This window comes from Chrysemys picta, chromosome 22, assembly GCF_011386835.1.
Source record: "Chrysemys picta bellii isolate R12L10 chromosome 22, ASM1138683v2, whole genome shotgun sequence".
In the NCBI taxonomy this organism is placed as follows: domain Eukaryota; kingdom Metazoa; phylum Chordata; order Testudines; family Emydidae; genus Chrysemys; species Chrysemys picta.
The window spans coordinates 15,359,624-15,366,182 of record NC_088812.1 but is presented as its reverse complement, the minus strand read 5'-3'; positions in this window follow the sequence as shown (position 1 = coordinate 15,366,182).

The window sequence follows — 6,559 nt, the reverse complement described above, 5'->3', positions numbered from 1 at the left end:
TGTCCATCAGCAAAGTATTATATACAGTGGTTGTCAGTAAGAGCTTTAAAACCAATGCTTTGCAAAGTTGGGGTCCAAAACGAGGCACATACATCCATATTTAGGCACCTAAGTAAGTGGATGGGAGTGCTCAACACCTTAAAAAAAAATCAGCACACTGAATTAATTGTCTACCTATAGATTTTAAATGCCCATCTTTGGTCACTCAAGTTTGAAAATTTTAACCTCGCCCTATTGCATGCTGGAGGATTTTGCCTTTCCCGTGAGATGCTGTATCGCTCCCTTGATTGATTTCTATTGAGCTACTATTTGTTTGGCACTGACAATGTGCTCACGGCTATGCAAACCCAAAGAGAAAGACAGTCCCTGCCTTGAAGAGCTTAGAAACTAACGCCCCGATCTTGCAACCTGCTCTGTGCAGCTGAAGCACTGCATCCATGCAGAGCTCCATTGATTTCAGGAGGGGTCCACGCAGCTGCTGCAGTCTGCCAGTGGTAGGGTGACCAGACTGCAAGTGTGAAAAATCAGGATGGGGGGGGGAGGTAATAGGAGCCTATATAAGAAAAAGACCCCAAAATTGGGACTGTCCCTATAAAATCGGAGCATCTGGTCACCCTAGCCAGTGGGCAGCTGCTTGCAAGGCCTAAAAAGGACAGACATCATGCACTAGGAAATCAAAAGGAAGAAAGCAATTAGGCCCCGATCCTGTGACTGGGCCCACATGTGCAGAACCCAGTGCAGCGCAGTGGCAGAAGGCAGCGGCCTGCTAGGAGTTTTCCTTCTCTAAACTCCATGGTTATGATTCTGTTTCAAATATATGAGTAAAGAGAATGTACACACTGGGGTGGAGTTAAATCTTGCTCCAGAGCCAGGAGCAGGCTGGGTAACTAATGCTAATTAATAATTAGTGGGTTAATTATTAATTGGCAAGATAGCCTCCCACTTCATTTTGCCCAGGGGATGGTTACCGCCTCCTAAACAGGAAGCATCTTCAAGTCACGCACTGTGTACGGGATGCTGTGCAGGAGAGATCATTTTGCCATTGCTGTGAGCATGGGATGATTGCAGTAGGCACAAGTGGAGAAAATGCAAGTGTGTCAGGCAGGTCAACCGGCTTCAACCTAGTGCCAATTAACACTTCATGGCATGCCACATCACCAGCTATTTTGTTTATGCCCCACGTTTTAGAGGGATAAGGCGGTACCAGGGAGAGGAGAATTGCTGGATCCATTGCGGACAGAACTTTGCAGGCCTAAATGGCCTTGAACAGCTACGAGGGTGAACGGTGCTATCGAAATAGGATAAATAGCGTGGATGCCTGCTTGAGTCGAAACAGCCCTGAATGTTGGGCCCATTAATGTTGTGCCCACAAAAAAAAAAATTCTTTGGCAATGCAGCCGAATGGCTCATATGGACAAGCCATCCCTAAAAATACATCTACACCTTTATGGGAAGTAACTGATGTGGAAGTTAAATATCACACCTTACATCCACCGGGACCGCTAGCAATGGGTTTGATCAAGAATGACCTCAGCCATCGCGCTGGAGAACCGTTAGCTTTGAGGTCTATGGATGGACAGTGCTACACAAGAGCTAAGTGTTGTTATGATGGATAGAGAACTATGCAGGCTGAGAGATGAGATGATCTCTTTGCACCACAAGTGTGCAGTTGCAGCAGCGTCAGCTCTTGCCAGCCGGTGGAAGCATTCCTGTAAAATAACCAGTGGCTTTACCAACATAGGTGCTGCCGCTCCAGTTCTGGAGACTTATGCCTGACCGCTATAGGTCAGAGATGCAATAATAGGTGACGGTGCCATGCAGTGATTTTATTGGCCCCCACTTTGGGATTATTGCCTTCCTCACCAGGAGGCCAAGACACTAATTATTAAAATCATTTTATTATTGGTTATTTCACTTATGAGAATACTTTTCTGGCACCAAGGGTGTGAGGGAGGTTGTACAAACACCAAGTGAAGCTAAATAATTGTTCTGCCGTGGGAGAGAAGTAGCAGATTTTTTAATATATAGAAATAGAGTCTCATCTCTTTGGCACACATCCAGGGTTTTTAGCCATGGTGGTGAGATATCTTGCAGGGCCAGGGAGTCCAATTTCTGATCCATCAGAACAGGGTTGGAAGCTTCCTGGGGGAAAAGAGAAGAGCTTTAAGAAGGGATTCAGGTGCTTGGGGAGACAGCAAATGACAATTGCTATTAATTATTATTATTTTATATTAATATAGCCCCTAAAAATTCCAATCAAGATCCCATTGGAGTGTGTTGTCTACAAACACATTGTGAGAGCAAGTCCCTGCTCCAAAGAACTTACAATCTAAGTAGACCAGACAGACAAAGGAAGCCTAACTTTCCCCTTTTCACAGACGGAGAACTCCGACATAGGAAAATCACATGACTTGCCCCAGCTCACAATGGAAATCTGTGGCGGAGCAAGGCATTGAAATCAGATTGCCCCTGCTGGTGCCTTAATCACAAATCCATCCTTCCTTTTGGCCAGGCTATTTGACAATGAGGACAAAAAGCTAAACCGGCAATAAACTGGAGCAACAACAGGCGAGTAGGGAGCTCCTCTAAACAAGTCACTGAAATACAGAAGTGGGATTTATAATTCTGAGTTTTACTGGTCCTGCCTGTGATGTATGGGTATGTACAGAGTATTCCCAGAGTCCTGCTCCAGCATCATGCACTAGACTCAGTGGAAAAATCTGGACTGGATTCCAGAGTCCTGGTGAAAAATCTAGGCTAGATTACCCCGACCATCTATAGACTATACAGGTAGCACCAGTCATTGGAATGCAGGTAACATTTCTTCAAATGAAAAAAGTAGTTGAGAGAGCAGAGAAATGAGGGCAGGCAGCAGCAGAGTGTCGAATGGAGTGAACTGCAGAATACCCAGCAGGAAGCAATCAGGCAAAGTATATGGCAAGAGATCAAGCCAATGGCAGCCATAATTAGAATGGCATTAAAATTACTGTAGGCAGATGATAAATCTAGAGTTTTGGCAGCAGAGATTAAAAATTATCACACATCAAAGAAGTGCCAAAGAAAGTGAGGTTACATTGCTAGGAGCGGGGATCTGCCAATCAACTCAAACAAGAGCTGGAGAAAAGTTTGTTCCAAATCACAGCATTGTGTATGTTAGTTCAGAGGGTCTCGAACTGTGGTCCGCGGACCAGAGCTCCATTCAGGTGGTCTGCGGATAGTTCCCTCTAAGGTGTGTGCCTGGGCTGTCGCACACAAGAGAATGAAGGGCCACCCACCTAATTAGTGGAGCCACACAGGCATTGCTCCACTAATTAGGTGCCTGGACCCTGGAGAAGATGTACATATAAGGTGAGGTGGTGGCCTTGGGGGGGGGGGGGGGAATAAGGGGTAGGTGGGAGGGGGCAGTGGGGTGAGAAGAGGGGGTGGGGGGAATTTGGGATGTGCAGGGCTGTGGTGGCCAGGGCCGGCGGAACCCATTAGGTGACCTAGGCGGTCGCCTAGGACACTACAATTTGGGGGGCGGCGACCACGGCGGTATTTCAGCAGCGGAACCTTCCGCCGCCTCTGTGGGGGGCGGCGTTTCGGGGCGGGACCTTCCGCCGCCTAGGGCGGCAGAAAAGCTGGCGGCGCTCCTGGTGGTGGTCAGAGAAAGAGGTGACTTTCCCCAGCTCCAGGGCTGTGGCTGCCAGGGAGAAATGGCCCTCCTTCCCAGCCTCAGCTCTGTGGCTGCTGCGGCGTGGGAGAGAAGGAGAGACCCTCCCTCCTTCCCAGTCCCAGCTCAGGGGCTGCCACAGTGGGGGGAGAGAGGGCACATTCATCGCATTAGAAAGGTAAGACTACTGATATTAAAAATATGAGTTGTGTGCTTTTATTTGTAGAACAAAAAAGTTTATTATTATTAAGGGTTTTTTTATATCGTGCTTTTATCCAAAGTGCTTTACAATAGTTAGCTAACGGTACAAACAACATTTGGAAAGTTCATTAGGTTAGGGTTACCATTCGTCCGGATTTACCCGGACATGTCCTCCTTTTCGTGCTAAAAATAGCGTCCGGGGGGAATTTGTAAAGCACTCACAATGTCCGGGATTTCCCCCCTCCCCCGGCAGAGCAGAGCTGGGAGGGCTGCAGGAAAGTCCCGGGCTGGACTACGGAGCAGCTTCCTCCTCCCTGCATTCTGAGCCGGCCGGCAGCTCCTCCTCCTGCAGCCCGGTCCGGCAGCATTGTGCAGGGCCAGGGACCGGGTTTTGTTGTGCTGGGGAGCTCAGCCATGTGTCCGGCTGGCACAGAGCCCAACACCCTGTTCTGAGCAGCAGGGTAAGGGGGCCAGGGAGGTTCTGGAGGGGGCAGTCAAGAAACGGGGGGGGGGCTTTTTGGGGGGAGTGGAAAAAGTTTTGGGCAGTCAGGGTACAGGTAGGGGGTAGGGTCCTGGGGGGCAGTTGGGGGGAGTCTTAGGAGGGGGCAGTTAGGGGACAAGGAACAGGGAGTCTTAGGTAGGGGGTGGGGTTCTGGAGGGCAGTTAGGAGCAGGGGTCCCAGGAGGGGGCAGTCAGGGGACAAGGAGCGGGGGGGGTAGGGGGCTGGGAGTTCTGGGGGGGAGCTGTCAGGGGGTAGAAGTGGGGAGAGGGATCGCAGCAGTCAGGGGACAGGGAGCAGAGGGGTTTAGATGGGTTGGGAGTTCTGGGGGGGGGGCTGTCAGGGGGTGGGGAGTGGTTGGATGGGGCGTGGGAGTCCCAGGGGTCTGTCTGGGAGTGGGGGTGTGGATAAGGGTTGGGGCAGTCAGGGGACAAGAGGCAAGGAGGCTTAGATAGGGAGTGGAGTCCTGGGGGGGAGTTAGGGGCAGGGGTCCCAGGAGGGGGCAGTCAGGGGACAAGGAACGGGGGGAGGGTTGGGGGTTCTGGGGGGGCGGGAAGTGGGAGGGGCAGGGGCGGGGCTAGGGCGGGGCTCCTCCCGTCCTCTTTTTTGCTTGTTGAAATATGGTAACCCTACATTAGGTGGTCCGCCAAGACCCTCAGCAATTTTCAAGTGGTCCGCAAAAAAAAAAGTTTGAGAACCACTGTGTTCGTTGATGTCGCATTCGGGATTTTAGAGGAAAGTTAGTATGGGCAACTTCTAAAGGTTTCGGAAGAGCTGAGCAAATAATTGATTTCTTGTTTCAGTAGTGAAACAAAAACATCTGGTGGGAAAATGTAGTTCATTTTAAAGCAAAGCAGAATTTTCTATTTTCCTCAACTAAACGAAAAAACCGCACAAAAATTCATGCGGGTCAAACAAAGCGTTTCAAATGTTGATTCAAATCAACATTTTTTTCCAACCTGAAAAAGTTGTTTTGAAACTGTCAAAATGGTTGTCATTTCCAAAAAAAATTTCAGCTGAAACCGCCAAATTCAACCTGAACTAATGAAGTGTTTCAATGCCTTGAAAAAGGCATTGTTTGGTGAATTTACTATTCACCAAAAAAAATTCTCCTTCATCTAGTTTTAAGTTATTGATCATATTTTTTGTATCCCTCTGATTCAAAAGTCACTGGGGGCCGAGATTTCAGATAAGTCGAGCAGCCAGAAGACCTATCTAAGTTATGTGTACTCCTCTGTTAGGCTTTACTCTAGCTACTAGGTCTCAATCGGATAGCTGGGGCTCACTCAGGTGACCGTAAAGCCTTACTTTGGTCTTATTATGGCAACTGCACGGTTGCCAACTCTCGCAATGTTATCATGGGTCTTGTGAATTTCTTAAAGCCCCAGCTCCCAGCCTCAAGAGACTGCGCAGAATCTCAGCTTTCATTTCAAATAAAACAATAACTTTCTAGTCCTCATGGTTGTAGAGAAAAGCTTGGAAATGTAGAGCCTAAAGGCTCAGAAACCAGGAGTCGAAGAGGTAGAACCCCAAACTTAATATTCTTGAAAAAAATCTCATTAGTTTTAAGCCAATCTCATGATGTTTTGGGGGGTCTGGCTCATTCATTTTGAGCATTTGACGTTGGCAATATGGCAACTGGGCCTTGCTCTGGTGTCTAGGCCTCACTCCAGATGTGCGGACCCAGATCCTCAAAGGTACTTAAGCACATAACTCCCATCAATTTCAGGGAGAGTTAGGTGCCTAAATACTTCTGAAATTAAAATCTGGGTCTAAATCTCACTTTGATGACTAGAGTTCACTATGCAACTAGGCCTCACATCAGCAACCAAGCAGGAGTGAAGTTCTGGAACAGCCTTCCAAGAGGAGCAGTAGGAGTAAAAACCTAACTTGTTTTAAGACTGAACTTGATAAGTTTACAGAGCCAATGCTAGGATGTGATTGCCTACAATGGCTTATGGCCCATCTGTGACTGAGAACAAGAGCAGGATTGGAAAAGGTTTGGAAAACGCTCTGGAAAATGAGAACATCCACAGTTGTAATACGCAGGAGGAAATAAAAACGTGGACGTGTGTAGAGGATCCGAGAGAAACGAAGTTAGCAAAAGAAACCAACGTATCCCCTTTAAGAAGGCCTCCTGACCAACCCCAGCCAGCGCAATTCCTAGTTCTCTTAAAACTAAAGCTGTGCCACTGTAGTGCTTGAGT